The sequence below is a fragment of the Danio aesculapii genome, chromosome 12 (assembly GCF_903798145.1).
Source record: "Danio aesculapii chromosome 12, fDanAes4.1, whole genome shotgun sequence".
NCBI classification, from domain to species: domain Eukaryota; kingdom Metazoa; phylum Chordata; class Actinopteri; order Cypriniformes; family Danionidae; genus Danio; species Danio aesculapii.
The window spans coordinates 6,299,621-6,317,034 of record NC_079446.1 but is presented as its reverse complement, the minus strand read 5'-3'; positions in this window follow the sequence as shown (position 1 = coordinate 6,317,034).

The following is a 17,414-nucleotide window of genomic DNA, read 5'->3' as shown; positions in this document are numbered from 1 at the left end:
GATGAAAATTAGCCCTTGTGGCTAACTCTGGCTTATTTACAGTTTCACTGTTTATTAATGAGCACTGTCCCTATTAAAAATAAAATAAACTACAAATTAGTTTCATAATTCTGTTAAACACTAATGAAGATATTTTGAAGAAAGATGAAAATCATTGACTTCCATAGTAGAAAAAACAATGTCAATTTGTCAGTTTTATTTATATAGCACTATTAAACACAACCAAACTTGACCAATGTGCTGCACAATACAAATCTCAAAGAGAAAGATATAAAATTATAGCTAAAACAAACAATTCACACTCATAATTATTATACGTAGCTAAAACAAACAATTCTCACCGATAAAATGACGAACAGGCAAGTTTTCAACCTAGATTTAAAAACAGACAGAGATGATATAGATCTAATACAGAGGGGCAGAGCATTCCACAAGGTAGGACCAGCTACTGCGAAAGCCTGGTCACCCCTGCATTTCAACCTCGATATTGGGATGTATAATAGTCTTGTTAGATGCCCGAAGAGACCGACCAGGCTGATGTTCAGTCAACATGTCTGACAGGTAAGAAGGAGCCAAGCCATTTAGGGATTTAAAAACCAAGAGGGGAATTTTAAAAGTGACTTGATATTGCACAGGCAACCAGTGGAAAGAGTGTAAGACTGGTGTGATGTGGTCATGTTTTTTGGTACCGGTAAAAAGCTGTGCAGCAGCAATTTAAACTAACTGTAAGTGGGATAGAGTAGTCTGACTGATCCCAAAACATAGTGAATTACAGTAGTCCAATCTAGAAGTAATGAAAACATGAATTATTTTTTCACATTTTTTCTAGATAGAATACGTTTGACTGTTCTTAAAAGTCAAAGCTGAAAAAAAGCAGGATTTGACCACTGCGTTAATCTGTTTAGCAAATCTCAAGCCATCATCCAAAACAACACCCAGATTTTTTTACCCAAGGCTTCCCAGAAAAACTGGATTTACAGGTGGTGTCCTAGACGAATTTGATGGGCCGAACTAAATTATTTCAGTTTTACTCTCATTAAAATCTTGAAAGTTTAAAGACAACCAGGCGTTTACATCCGACAGGCAAGACAAAAGAGTCTCCAACCCGCTTGAACTTGGTTTTAAGGGCAGGTACATTTGAGTGTCATCTGCATAACAGTGGATAGACAGACCATGTTTTCTAAAAGTAGAACCCAGGGGGAAGCATATATAAGGAAAAAAAGAATAGGGGGTAAAATAGATCCCTGGGGAACACCACATGACAAAAAGGCTGCCTCAGATGATTGTTCACCAATGGTGACTTTAAAACTGCGATTGGAAAGATAAGATTTAAACAAATCCAGGGGAACTCCCTTTTATCCCTACACAATGCTCCAATGGGCCAGCAAGATGGCATGGTCTACTGTGTCAAACGCAGCACTCAGATCTCGGAGCACAAGCACAGAACAATCTCCAGCATCATCAGTTAATAAAATATAACTTAAAACCTTCACATGTGCGGTCTCGGTTGAATGATATTTTCTAAAACCTGACTGAAAGACCGCAAAGATTTTATGATCATGTACAAAAACTATGATTACAGGTGTCCAGCTTTCTTCAAAATATCTTCTGTTGTGTTCAACAGAAGAAAGTCAGACAGGTTTGAAACAGGTAAAGAGTGATTCAGTGGTGACAGTTTAAATCTTTGGGGTGAACTTTCCCATTTAAAGTGCTTCATTAAACCATTTGCTTATATAAATACTTGCTTTACATAATAAAACATAAATAGGGATTTTTTACAAATGTCCACAAGTCCAACACAAAGTTCTCCAATGTTTTGTTTATGCATAAAGACTTTTTAGTATTTTTAAGCAATACTTGGGCGATTAGCACAAACATATTTCACAAAAATTTACAGTATTGCACAATATATCTTCTATTAATGGGACAGTTCTTCTGAAAATGAAAATGTACTCATTTATTCTCCCTCAATTGGTTATAAACCATTATGAGCTTCTTTCTTCTGTAGAATGCAAATGAAGATACTTTGATAAAAGCAGAAAACCTGTAACTATTGACTTCCAAAGTAGAATAAACAAATACTATGGACGTCAGTGGTTACAGGTTTCCAACATTCTTCAAATTGTCTTCTTTTGTGTTCCACAGAAGAAAGAAGCTTGTAATGGTTTGAAGTGAACGATGACAGAATTTTCATTCTTGAACTATCCCTTTAATGCTATTTCAGCAAAATGATGACAGAATACTTTAAATTTAGATGCATGCCAACGGTTTGCTTGTTTGAAACGATTTTCTGTTTTCTTTTATCTATTTTCTTATATCAAACTCAACAAGTTGATCATCCTTTACATCTCTTTCCAGGCAGATGATGTGACATTTAAAGGCTTAACTAGGTTATTTTATTCGCCCTCCTGTGATTTATTTATTTTCTTTCTTTCGTTTTCAAATATTTCCCAAATAATGTTTAACAGAGCAGGGAATTTTTCACAGTAATTCCTATAATATTTTTTCTTCTGGAGAATGTCTGTTTTTGCTAAAATAAAAGCAGTTTTTAATTTTTTTAAAGCATTTTAAGGTCAATTTTATTAGCCCCCTTCAGCAATATTTTTGCAGTTGTCTACAGAACAAACCATCATTATACAATGGCTTGCATAACTACCCTAACTTGCCTAATTAAGCTAATTAAGCCTTTAAATGTCACTTTAATGCTAGTATCTTGAAAAACATCTAATAAAATGTTATGTACTGTCATGATGACAAATAAAAAAAGAAATCATTTATTAGAAATGAGCTATTAAAACTATTATGTTTAGAAATGTGTTCTCTCTGTTAAACAGAACTTGGGGAATAAAATAAACAGTGGGACTAATAATTCAGGAGGGCTTATAATAATTTTGACTTCAACTGTATCTAAATGTAAAAACAGTGTTTAACCGGAAATATCCAGATACTATTATATACTATTAGAAGAATGTGTCGTGGAGTAATCATTCTTTACATGTCTGGAGGTGTGATGCTAATGTGTGTCTGTCTGGTTAGATAACGCTGGACGTCCTGGTGGAAATGGGACACAAAGAGCTAAAGGAGATCGGCATCAGCGCTTAGGGCCACAGACACAAGATCATCAAAGCAGTGGAGAGACTGATTAGTGGACCTCAGAGTAAGAGAGGCTTCTGCTTTCATCCAGAAGATTCATTTGAGAGAATACTTAATTAGAGACGAGCTTAACCATCACTTTGATCTGTTTCCACTAAGAACTCTGATCTTTTTCGAAGAATAAGCCGCTCTTTAATGGGGTTAAATTATATGTTTTTATACATTTTTCCCCTCCAAAGTTCCCCTTTTAATGTTAAACAGCTCTATAATGTTCAAAAATGCTTTTACAAACAAAATTTTATCAATTTTTCATGCTCTCTCTCTGAGCTAAGGGGAAAGCTGACTTTAACTGTATATACTGTTACGTAGCGGAAGCACCGCGCTATGCACATAAAGAAAAGGATGACCGTCTATTAAAAGAGTTCACCCGGAGTCCCCTTTCCTGCTCCCCAAGCACACACACAGGCCGAGTTGTCAAAATAGGGTTAACAAATTTATTAAACATAAATATTTCCAATCAAAACCAAGGTGGTAAGGGAACAAATGTCCAAAACAAAAAACAAAACAAAGTACGCTACCTGCTTTAGTAATTGGCACTTCCCTTCACACAGCTGCAGCTGAAAACGAAAGAGATAGAGAAAGGAGGATACAAAACACAGGCACAATACACAACAGCATTGTCAAAATAAAAAGTTACTCAATACGTAACTATATATTTCTTGTTTTGTGTTCAACAGAAGAACAAAATTCATAAAAGTTTAGAACCACTTGAGTGTAAATAAATGAGGAGGAAATTTTAATTTGTGTGTGAACTATCCCTTTAAAGTTCAGATGAAATCAAAAACAAACCATATGATTTTGTTAGCTAACATGGCTATTTTTATGTTGAACAATTCATCTGTGCGTGTCATTAAGAAAAAAAGCATAGTTTGCCCTTGTTATCTTTAATTGAAATCTGAAAATGCACTTCCTGTTTGTTTTTAGTTAAAAATTGTATATCTGGGCGTGGCTAACACACTTAACCCCGCCCCTCCAACTGTATTAGGTTGTAAAAACTCTCCCGAAACCCTTTTCCTCATCTTTCAGAATGAAATGCCTACTTTACTACATCCAATCAGCTCGCAGTTGAAAAAAAACAAGCCACGCCCACTGTTTTCTCATTTAATAATCCGTTTCTCTAGGAAATGTGTCACAATATAAAAAAACGGTCGCAGCTTCCAGTTCATGGGGACTTTAATATATTGCACAGCTATAATCTTGAAATAATGCTTTGATTGTGCTTCTCCAGGCTCGCCTTTTGTAAACGCCATCATTCACAAGGGCTTCGATGAGAGGCATGCGTACATCGGAGGAACGTTCGGTGCCGGAGTAAACTTTACAGAAGACTCCTCCAGAAGCAATCAGTATGTCTATGGAATAGGAGGAGGAACAGGCTGCCCTCTTCACAAGGACAGGTCCTGCTACGTGTGTCAGAGGTGAGATGAGATCCGTTTGCAGTACACGCAGGCCACGACTCTCATTTAATCCGCTTCACGTTTCCCAGCACAATCTGCACATCTAAGGGTTTCGTCAGCAAAGCATCGCCTTGCTGTGTTGTTTTTCAAAACCTTGAAGAGAAATTGATTTCCGTATTTCCTTTCTTACTGTCCCTCTCAGGCATCTTCTGTTCTGCCGTGTGACTTTGGGCTTTGGGAAGTCTTTGCTGCAGGTCAGCGCTATGAAGATGGCCCACTCTCCACCGGGCCATCACTCAGTCACCGGTCAACCCAGTGGCTCTGGCGGAGTACGTCATCTACAGAGGATAGCAGGTACTGCAGTCAATACATTTCACATACAGTGCACCCGGAAAGTATTGATAGCGCTTCACTTTTTCCACATTTTTTTATGTTACAGCCTTATTCCAAAATAGATTAAATTCATTTATTTCCTCAAAATTCCACACACAATCTCCCATATTGACAATGTGAAAATTGTTGCAAATTTATTACAAATAAAAAACCTGAAAAATCACATGTACATCAGTATTCACAGTGTTTGCCGTGAAGCTCTAAATTGAGCTCAGGTACATTCTGTTTCCACTGATCATTCTTGAGATGTTTCAGCAGCTTAATTGGAGTTCACCTGTGGTAAATTCAGTTGATTGGACATGATTTGAAAAGACATACACCAGTCTATAAAAGGTCCCAGGGTTGACAGTGCATGTCAAAGCGCAGACCAAGCATGAAGACAAAGGAATTGTCTGTAGACATCAGAGACAGGATTGTCTCAAGGCAAAAGGCTGGGGAAGGTTACAGTAAAATTTCTGCTGCTCTGAAAGTTCCAATGAGCACAGTGGCCTCCATCTTCCGTAAGTGGAAGATGTTTGGAACCACCAGGACTCTCCATAGAGCTGACCAGCCATCTAAGCTGAGTGATCAGGGGAGAAGGGCCTCAGTCAGGGAGGTGATCAATAGCCCGATGGTCACTCTGTCTGAGCTTCAGCGTTCTTCTGTGGAGAGAGGAGAACCTTACAGAAGGACAACCATCTGTGCAGGAATCCACCAATCAGACCTGTATGGTAGGGTGGCCAGACGGAAGCCACTCCCCGCCTGGAATTTGCCAAAATGCATCTGAAGGACTCTCAGACTGTAAGAAACAAAATTCTCTGGTCTGATGAGACTAAAATTGAACTCTTTGGAGTGAATGCCAGGCGTTACGTTTGGAGAAAACCAGACACCGCTCATCACCAGGCTAATACCATCCCTACAGTGAAGCATGGTGATGGCAGCATCATGCTGTGGGGATGTTTTTCAGCAGCAGGAACTGGAAGACTAGGCAGGATAAAGGGAAAGATGAATGCAGCAATGTACAGAGTCATCCTGAATGAAAACCTGCTTCAGAGTGCTCTTGACCTCAGACTGGGGAGACGATTCATCTTCCAGCAGGACAATGACCCAAAGCACACCGCCAAAATATCAATGGAGTATCTTCACAACAACTCAGTGAATGTCCTTGAGTGGCCCAGCCAGAGCCCAGACCTAAATCCTATTGAACATCTCTGGAGAGATCTGAAAATGGCTGTCGCTTACCATCCAACCTGATAGAGCATTGAAAGGTACTGCAAAGAGGAATGGGCAAAAATTCCCAAAGACAGGTGTGCCAAGCTTGTGGCATCATATTTAAGAAGACTTGAGGCTGTACCTGCTGCCAATGATGCATCAGCAAAGTATTGAGCAAAGGTTGTGAATACTGATGTACATGTGATTTTTCAGGTTTTTTATTTTTAATAAATTTGCAACAATTAAAAAAAAATCACATTTTCATTATGGGGTATTGTGTGTAGAATTTTGAGGAAATAAATGAATTTAATATAATTAGGAATAAGGCTGTAACATTAAAAAATGTGGAAAAAGTGAAGCGATATGAATACTTTCCTGGATGCACTGTAAACCGTTTACTGTTCAACAGTATGGAGTAGGTGTGTTTTTTTATTATTTTTATTTACGCTTTGTGTATTTGAACTAAATACAGTAAAGCAATAATACTTTATATTTTATAAGATCACTGTTTTCTATTTTAATATATTTTAAAATGTGATTTATTCCTTTGATACAAAGCTAAGTATCTGAGCATCATTACTCCAGTCTGCATTGTCAAATGGCCCTTCACAAATCATTATTAATGTGCAGATTTGCACTGCTCAAGAATCACATTATTAATAATGTTGATGCATTTACATTTTTGGTGGAAATCATACTCATTTTTATATAGTGTAATGCAGTGTTTCCCAACCCTGTTCCTGAAGGCACACCAACAGTTCATGTTTTGGATGTCTCCCTCATCTGACCCATTAACTTCAGGTTTTGGAGTCTCTTCTAATGTTCTGATGAGTTGTTTCAGGTGTGTTTGATTAGGGAGAGGATGAAAACGTGAACTGTTGGCGTGCCTTCAGGAACAGGGTTGGGAAACTCTGGCGTAATGAATGGAATAGCATTCATTTCACAATAGAAATATTTTGTAATATTATAAATGTTATTACTGTCACCTTTGAGTAATGGAATGCATCCTTGCTGAATAAAATATTCATTTATATAAAAAAATAATAATAATAATCATATAAAACCAACACTTTTTATGACATTTTACAGACAAAGGCTTATCCTGAATATCTCATTACACACCAGATCATCAAAGCAGATGGTTCTTCAGATTAACAGAAACACACAGATCTTTCCACCTCAGAGGAGAGAAACTGCTTGTTTACTGCATGCATTTATTTATACAACATATAATTCTGTTCTCTTATTACAGCTGTGTGCTTTTATCTTATTTACAGCACATAATTGATCACGTCAAACACTGCACACTCCATTGCACAATTGACTTATCTATTTTACAGAGATTGTATATGTTTTCTACTAATTAATTTATTGAGGTTTGTGTCATAAGAGTTCTGTGTCTGAGATCTACACGTTTAACAATCTTTCTGCAGTTGTACACAAGGTACAGACTTTCGAAGGTTATTTACTGGCATCAGACCAACTGAAAAGCATCCAGCATTTAAGATGAAGATGATTTGGCACAACAGGATGAGATTTAATCCAGCTATCAAATGATCTTGGAAATGCCCTCCTGTCGACGATGTTGCCCTATAAAAAAGTATGAATTTAACTTTCAAACAAACTAAACACTCACAGAATATGCAAAAATTGTACAAGAGGACAGGATTTCTTTCATATCTCCTTCATTCTTGGTCTGCTGTGTGTGCTTGATCAACTACTTTCTGGGTTTTGATAAGAAGATGCTGGCTTTTGTTAGACCTTTCAGGAGTGTTGCATGAACATGTCAGGATTTGTTCTTGTAATGTCACGTTAAGATGTGTTTATCATCTTACAACAGCATCAGCAAGTGTCCGATCCAATAAACAGACACTTTTTTTAGCAGTCTGGTATTATTTCTGTCATTAAAGAGCAAACATGGTTCAGCAGTCATTTGTTGAACTTACAAATGTCCAACAGGGGGAACTAGAGTGCTTTGGGTACCTAAAATTTCCCAATAGCCCACAACATAGAAATCTGATACATGGCAAAACTTGCCAAAAATACTGTATGGCATATAAGTTCATATTTAGATTTATCTTGTATAAAATGTCATATGCAGCATATATTTCATAATATTTTTCAGTTTTTTTTCAAATATTGGAATCACAAATACGTAGCTACATATGTTTAAATATTTTAGTTGTAATGTTATATGTGTTCACATATCCCCAACACACACAGACAGACAAAGTTTATATCTATCTGAAGCATAGACTGTAAAAAAAAACATTAAAATAGATGAAAATACTATCACATTGTAATAAATAAATTCTATAATTAATATATGATTAATATTATACATTATAATATGTAAATAATAAAATAATTGTAATAATGTTTAATAATTTTTAATAATAAGTGATTTGATCAAATAAATAAATAAATAAATAAATAAATATATATATATATATATATATATATATATATATATATATATATATATATATATATATATATATATATATATATATATATATATATATATACACACACAAATATATTGTATAAATTTATATATATTGCATAGGCTTTATGATTTTAAATATGTGAACCCCAAATATGAACTTGTATGTCATATGTCATGTCAGACTTCTAAAAGAATTCACAAGGATCAATTTTTTAAAGACATTTTTTTTTAAAGTTGATGAACAATAAATGTACGTGTGTACAAGGTGCACATTTACAAATATAATATGGAACTGGCTGGGACAAAATTTAAAAACTAAAGCAAGGTATACATGGAAAATGAAACCAAAAGATACATAATAAAATAATTTTAAGATAATTATAAAATAATTAATGAAATAAAATTAATTAATTAATTAATAAACAATAGTCTTGTAAAAATCTATCAGGTCAGTCTATCTGCAAAAATAATATGAACGGTTCCCAAATCTTGTTAAAAATAGACATTTTGTCATTTAGTGTGTATCTCAAGTCAGGAGTGGGCAAACTCAGTCCTGGAGGGCCGGTGTCCTGCACAGTTTAGCTCCAACTCTAATCACACACACCTGTTTATAGATTTCTAGTGATCTTGAAGACATGTGAAGACATTTAATTAGTGTTGCAGCTAAACTATGCAGGACACTGGCCCTCCAGGATCGAGTTTGCCCTCCCCTGCTCTAAGTGTAACATATTTCCAAGTTCTCTAGCCCACATTTCAAAGGTAGGACCTGCATCAGATTTCCACATTTACACGTACAAAATAGAATTGCTTGTGTTTGGTTTCTACTAAGAACTGTCCTCTGTTCCTAAAAGTCCAATACTAGGGTCAGGTTCTAGATTCGTTGAATATACTTCATATTTTTCCAGAATGGTTGTAGTTTACTGCATAATCACAAAGAATGAAACAAAGTTCCTGTTGACACTTTGCACTTATTACAACTTGAAGAGATTGTTGTGATTATTTTATGAAGTTTTGATTTAGAATAATGGAGCCTATGAATGACCTTATATTGGATCAGATGATGTCTTGCATTCACAGAACATGAATGTATATTGCTTTAAAAATAAAAAAATAAAAACTAAAGGATACAGTTAACTTAGTTTGACTTTTTAAATTTTTGTAATGGTGAAAAGTACGCAGTAACAGGCTGTTTAGCATTACGTTCTTGGCAATAACAGTAAACATATCGATATTGTCTAGTAATCTAAAAAGCTGCTTGTCTCGTAATATTTTGGACTGTAAAACTGAGTGTAATAACTGCATGTGTCAGGCTGTCAATCCAAAAGTTTTCGCATGCTGTCCGACTATGTCCTAATTTATCAAAATGTTCATGTTATTCACCCAAGGACATATAACAATATAACAGTGCTGCCAAGCCGTCCATCTATCTGTCAGGACAGTCAATAAGCCTGAAATGTGCCAGTGGTGCTTCAACGCCACCGAAAATCACATTATTTATTGCCCCAAGAAAACTGACACATTCTGTTGTATTCATCAAAGAATCTCTCACAAAAAAATGTGCCAGAGTTTCCACAGAATTATAAGCAGCAGAAGTGTTATTTTACAGTATTAGCTAAGGTTCGGTTCCAGATTTTCTAAACCCATGACTTATTTAAAATTTAAGGCTAATTTATTTGACAGCTTGACTTAATTTGTTTTACATCAAAGCATGGTCATGAATAATAGCCATTATTTTTCTCCCAACATGATGCCTGCGTGCACACGTTCAAGCTCAAACCTTTGCACAACGTTTTACTATGGTTTCCATGTTGAATGACATGTTTACAGGAAACAGTGCTGTCAGGAATGATATCCATTATTTTACTCCCAACATGATATCGAGCTCAAACTGGTGCACAACGTTTTAGGATGGTTTCCAGGTTTGAATGACATGTTTTTTGGAAACGGTGCGCAGTGTTGTGCAACAGAGTTTGAGATATGTTTTGTGGTTGTTTCTAGAAGGGATACAGCTGTGGACAGAAGTTAACGAGAATTATTTATTATTTAAAATTTCTTTTAGTAGTTTTTCTACATTGAATATCAATTACAACATTCATTTTACAATTATCCTTCCATGTTGTTGTTAACACTACAACAAATAAACACTTCCCTCACTCAACAGCCTTTAACTTCCCAAAAAAAACAAAATATACATAATTAAAATTATAAAATTAAAATTATGTTATTAAAAAATACGAATAATAAATAATAATAATAATAAAGATAAATAAATGAAAATGAAGAATGAATATGTATTCATACATTATTGCTCAGCTTAAGAATCAAGAGAGTTAGCCAGCAGATAATCTAAAAAGGGCCACAAGCGCCATAACTTGCCTAACGAGAATTATTTATAATATTTATTAAATTATCCATTAACTGTATTTTATTAACGTCTACCCCACCCCTAAACCCAACATCACATATGTAAAAACTGAAATTATACAGAGTACTGTTCACATTGTTTATTAAATTATGCAAAAATCTCTTTTATAAGGGGTTTAAAGACAGTTGTGTGGCAGCAGTTTGTGAATACAGCCAGTTTCTAATGGTAAAAATTCATTCATTTTATTTTTTATGATCACACTTGAGAAAAACAGTCTGCAGAAACACTTTGATTGACGTTCTCCCCTTATTCATGTCATCAAAAGGGGAAAGTACCACCTATTAGTGACAATATCTCCCTCATTAGCATAGACAGCCCTGAGTGAGAAGCAGCCGTCCGCCATTAGACTTTTCATGCCATATATGCTAAAGATGATGTCAGCAACTAAGAGCCTTTATAAATGTGTTTTAGGATGCACAAAGGAACACTAGTCTCAATAGACTGCGTTTTTCTGAGCCACTTCTTTTCAGTTTTTCCACACAGAGAACAATAGTCCTGTTTTGAATCTTCCACTATGCTGACGCACATGCATTTGTAGCTCTGCCCCCTTTTGAAAAGAGAACATTCTATAAAGCGGCAAAATTTAAAGCGACAGTCACCAAAACGGCACAATTTGGATCAAAGCCTAAAAGGGGTAGTTTCAAAGAGTTATAAAATATCATTTCTGTGGTATTTTGAGCTGAAACTTCACACACACACACACTCTAGGGACATCAGAGGCTTATTGCACATCTTGTAAAAAGGGGCATAATAGGTCCCCTTTAATGCAACACACTTTCAGCATGCAATTTTATCATTAATATGAGACTAATTAGACTTGATGCGTAGCTATCAATGCTGTTAGCTGTTGACCATGTGATTGTACAGCAGGGAAAAGTCATGAGAAACAGACATGGTTGAAAATTGTGAATTAAATGAGTAAAAATGGATACTTTGATGAATTTTAATAAATATTGATGCTGCTAAACAAATATGAACTGCATGAAAGTGTCCAAATAACTTATTAATCCATACAATAAAGTAGATGCAGTTATTTGTTTATTCTTGGTGTAACTTTTTAATGATTATGCTAACACTTTAGATCAAGAGGGCCCAAAATCAGTCCTGGAGGGCCGGCGTCCTGTAAAGTTTAGTTCCAACCCCAATCAGACACACCTGGGCTAGTTAATCAAGCTCTCAATAGGCTTTCTAGAAACATCCATGCAGTTGTGTTGAGGCAAGTTGGAGCTAAAATCTGCAGGACACCGGCCCTCCAGGACCAAGTTTAGACAGTTGGCTTGTTACCTGCCTGTTATTAAGTTATTGGGTGTTTATTTGTACTTATAAAGTACATATTCTACATGATCTTATTCTACAGCCCTAATCCTAGCCAATACCTAAACCTAAATATGGTAACTATTAATAAGCAGCAAATTAGGAGTTTATTGAGCTAAAAGGCATAGTTAATGGTTTATTAATAATGTTAATTGTACGTTAAAATGAAGTGTGATCAGCAATATTTAATGATTATGAACACAAACAGTCATGGAAAACCAGATGTAAATTAATATAACATATAAGTACATAGAGTGTAACATCATAGTGGTATCCACTTGTTAAGTGTAATGGCAAGCGAAGCGGCTTCCAGGTCCATGCACTCTATCAAACTATATGGGGAGACATAACAAATGGTAGTAATAAACAGTTATGTTCAATTTATATATCCATGCCTAATATCAGGTGGACAGAATATGATTTTTTTTTTAGAATTCGTTAAAATATTGGTGTCTGTGATGCAGCAAGTCCAGAGACTTGTACTAGGGCTGGGAAATTAATCGAAAAGTAATAGAAATCGACATTAATAGCCTATAATTAATCAAATATTTCCAGTTTGATTTTTATTACTTTCTCTACCGCATGTGGAGTCACGTGACCCACTCTTTTAGCCACACTTTGCAGCCACGTCTGATCTCTGCACATCTGATCACCTCCTCACTTTGCACTACACTGACGACGATTGGAAGCTGCGCTGAGATGCCCCGAGACGGCATATTATCCAGTACATTAAAATGATTATTTACATTAAAATATTTGTTTACAGAGGATGCAAGAAACGCACTGTTTAAAATATTATATTATTTAAAGTGTTATTTTATTTAGAATAGAGACTGCTTAATTTCTAATTTTTAATATGAAAAACATTGAAAATAATTTATTTTGTATCCAAAAATGTTACTTATTAACATTTTTTTAATGAGAAAAGTTGGTTTTAGGCAATGTGTGTTTTAATTTCAGTTTTTCAATGTTGATGTTCAATAAATAATCATAGATAGTCGATAGTGCGTGTCTTCTTCAATTATTTTAAAATCAAGTAATGCACCCTTCCAGGGGTGTAGTGGACATTATAAAAGTGGGGGGGACAGCTGTATGAAATCCAAAGTTTTACATTCTTAATCACCTGTTTCCAAATGGTCTGTCTCTAAAAGTGCGGGGGATGTATCCCCCCCCGTCCCCTCCGGTTGCTACACCCTGCACCCTTCATTCAAACATTTTTCGTGAGCAAAAATTGCGCATAAGTGAGCATATTCACTGTACAAAACCTGTCAGTATATTATGAGGGCAAAAAATTTTAATAAAAACATAATATAATCGTTCACTAATTGTAATCGAGTTAAAATGTTCAATTAATCAAGATTTTGATTTTAGCTCAAATCTCCCAGCCCTATTGTGTACATCATACTTTTATATGTAATTCACTTTAATGTGTGATATGACTAAAAATTGGTCATAAACGAATATTTTCTCAATTCAAATTAGTAGCGGCTTGACCCCGGAAACAGTATTTCATACGTCACCACTTAACAAGCGGATAGTTACAAACCTCAAATGCTGTGATTAAATTAAATCAGAACAAAATTATGACTTAATTACATGAGCATAATAAACATTTAAAAACACTGAAAGATGAACAGCCACTAACACAACTAGTGTAGCAATTTTTTTTGTTTTGATGCTGGAATTTATTCATTAAGTGTTTCAATCATAGTTTATGCACATTTTCCTATACTATAAAAGTGTATCTTACTCAGTTTTTAAAATTTATGAGCATCTTGTTTTATGCATTTGTTTTATGCCATATTCTAAAATGCTCATAAATTAGGAGAATGGAAACGGCTAATGTACTGTGACATGACAGGTTTATGTCAATTTCTAGTCATTTAAAGTTAAAAAAAGGTTTTGCATTTAACTAAGATCTAATAAAATGTGATTTAGGTTTTTTTAAATATTAATATCATGATATAATATCGATGTCGTCTGGACCAGTGTTTCCCAACCCTGTTCCTGAAGGCACACCAACAGCACACATTTTCAACCTCTCCCTAATGAAACACACCTGAATCAACTTATCAGAAGATTAGAAGAGACTCCAAAACCTGAAGTTAATGGGTCAGATAGGGAGACATTCAAAATATGTACTGTTGGTGTGTCTCCAGGAACAGGGTTGGGAAACACTGGTCTGGACAGTGAAAAATATTGTGATATGAATTCGCCCCTAATATGACTTCAGCAGCTCGCTTCTGCAGTGAACTGCTTATCTTGAGTTCAGACTGCACGATTTTTGGAGTAGCCACAGATGTTTTCACATTGCATGGAGAACCATTCCGTCGCTGCTTTTACACTGCAAGACGGATCAGCAACAGGGGGTTTCACACTACATGTCTTTTCCATAGGAAGAATCACTGACAACTTTGTCTCGGTCCACAAACTACATCTCACAAACAAACACATACGTGAAAAGTGACATGGAAACAACGTGAGGTTGCCTAGTATATCTTTTGTTATTAACTACATAATGAGAAAGAAGCCTTTAGTGGGGTAAAACAAATGTACTGATTTTGCTCACTTGACCTTTGAAGGGAATTAGTAGATTCTCCTCAACTTTTTTCTTTTTCGACCCAACTGTGGTATTGCTCAGATGACACAACAAACAGACACGAGTGCTCCTGCCAATTTTTCACAAGTTTTTCCTCCATATATATATACATTTTTCACACATTGTTAGAAACATTGAAAACATATGATTTTTTTCACACATTGTTAAATATGCTTTGTTTATTTGTTTAAAAGTTTCTGTTTTCTAAAACTATTGTAGCTAACGCTGATGACTGAACTGGCATTGAATTTCTCGATGCACACCTTTCTTTTCTAGACATCTTGTGTTGTAAAGAGTTGATTTGCTCCGAAGAAGAAGATGAAAAATGGCACTGCAGATGCTGAAATGAAATGCCTTTGCCGTCCTCTCCCATAATGCACCACTGAGAGTGATACGAGTGAATGGCGAACCGTGAAGCAGAACACTGCCATTGCATATGTGACCTCCAGGTTAGTGTGTGTGTGTGTGTTTCTGTGCCTTTGTCATTTCAGCTGAATGATTTTGACAGCACACCAGATTCAGACTTGTGATGGATGAATTGGTCCCTACTGCTAATGGAGAGTTTTAGCCGCTTCACTGAAATAAATATGCAATATTGCAAGCTTGATTTATTTCGTTATAGGCCCAATTTGTGTATAACCGCACATGCATATATGCATATGCTAGACAGGGTGGTCGTTTGATGTATAGCTTTTAGAGTGGTAGAAACACAGACAAATGGCATCCTCCAGTCTGCTCACTCCCTCAGATAGTAATATGAATACAAAGAAGGCTATTGAAATCGCCTCTCTGTATCTGTATTTATCTTCTTTTGTCAGTCCAGCTCTCTCTTTTGTTCGGTTATCACAAAACTGTAAGCTTCAATCACAAGTTAATTTCTTCTAGCAATTGACATATTATTTCCTTGTCACAATATTTACTTATGTCTAGGAATATATGTGTGTGGAACTGAGAAAACATGTTTTTTTTGCGTTGTAAGCACTTTAAAAATCAAATTAAATGGATCGGGTGATGTGAACACTGGTTTACAAGTGAAATATTAGGCCTGAAATGTACATCAGTCTAGGTAGTACTAAAGTTTTTGCGCTTATTAATGTGGTATGACCAGCAAAAACCAGTACATTACCAGAAAAAAGCCAGCATAAACCAACAAACTAGCATCAAAACATAGCAACATATGCTTTTTTTCTCACAACAGGTGTACTTCAATCAGATTTTTGTTTGCCAGTACAATTTTCTAAACATATATCTGCTCAAGAAGAAAAAATCGTTTTTTACACAATTTTAAGACTTAGCATGTTGCTATAATGATTTAACAAGTTGCTAACATCATTTTAGCACAGAGTTATATACATTAGCATTTGAGGACTATGCTAGCTTGAATTAATGTGGTAATAACATTTTTAGTAAGTGGCTAGCATGTTTTAACATATTGCTAACATGTTTTAGCACGTTGCTATCATGCTACTAATGAATTTCTGGCATGTTTTATCAATTACACTAATATCATGTTTCGAGCACTGAGCTAGGATTAGCATGATGTTTCAATGTTTATGTATTCTAACAACATATATTATCACATTGCTTAGTATTATCATGTTGCTAAGTAAGGGATAAAGTTCATCCAGGTGGTTGTTATCACAGAATAAAGCTAGATGTAAAGCAGAGGGCTGTTATAAGACTGAATAGCTGCATTCTGTAAAAATAACTGTCTCGATGTACTTTATCCCAATTTTTTCTCTAGCATCGATTAGCACTATGATAACATGTTATCATACACAGCCACTCTTGGGATGTTTTACTTCAGTGAAGGATAACCAGGGTGAAATGTCAGGATAAACACAGCAAAAAGAGCAAAAGCAACTAAGACACGATGAAACAGAGACCCACAGACACAGACTTTAAGAGCTTAGCATGTTTCAACATGTTGCTATAATTATTTAACAAGTTGTTAACATCATTTTAGCACAGAGTTATATACATTAGCATTTGAGGACTATGCTAGCTTGAATTAATGTGGTAATAACATTTTTAGTAAGTGGCTAGCATGTTTTAACATATTGCTAACATGTTTTAGTATGTTGCTATCATGCTACTAATGCATTTCTAGTATGTTTTAGCAATTTAGCATGTTGCTATCATGCTACTAATGCATTTCTGGCATGTTTTATCAATTTCACTAATATCATGTTTCGAGCACTGAGCTAGGATTAGCATGATGTTTCAATGTTTATGTATTCTAACAACATATATTATCACATTGCTTAGTATTATCATGTTGCTAAGTAAGGGATAAAGTTCATCCAGGTGGTTGTTATCTCAGAATAAAGCTAGATGTAAAGCAGATGGCTGTTATAAGACTGAAGAGCTGCATTCTGTGAAAATAACTATCTAGATGTACTTTATCCCAATTTTTTCTCTAGCATCGATTACCACTATGATAACATGTTATCATGCACAGCCACTCTTGGGATGTTTTACTTCAGAGAAGGATAA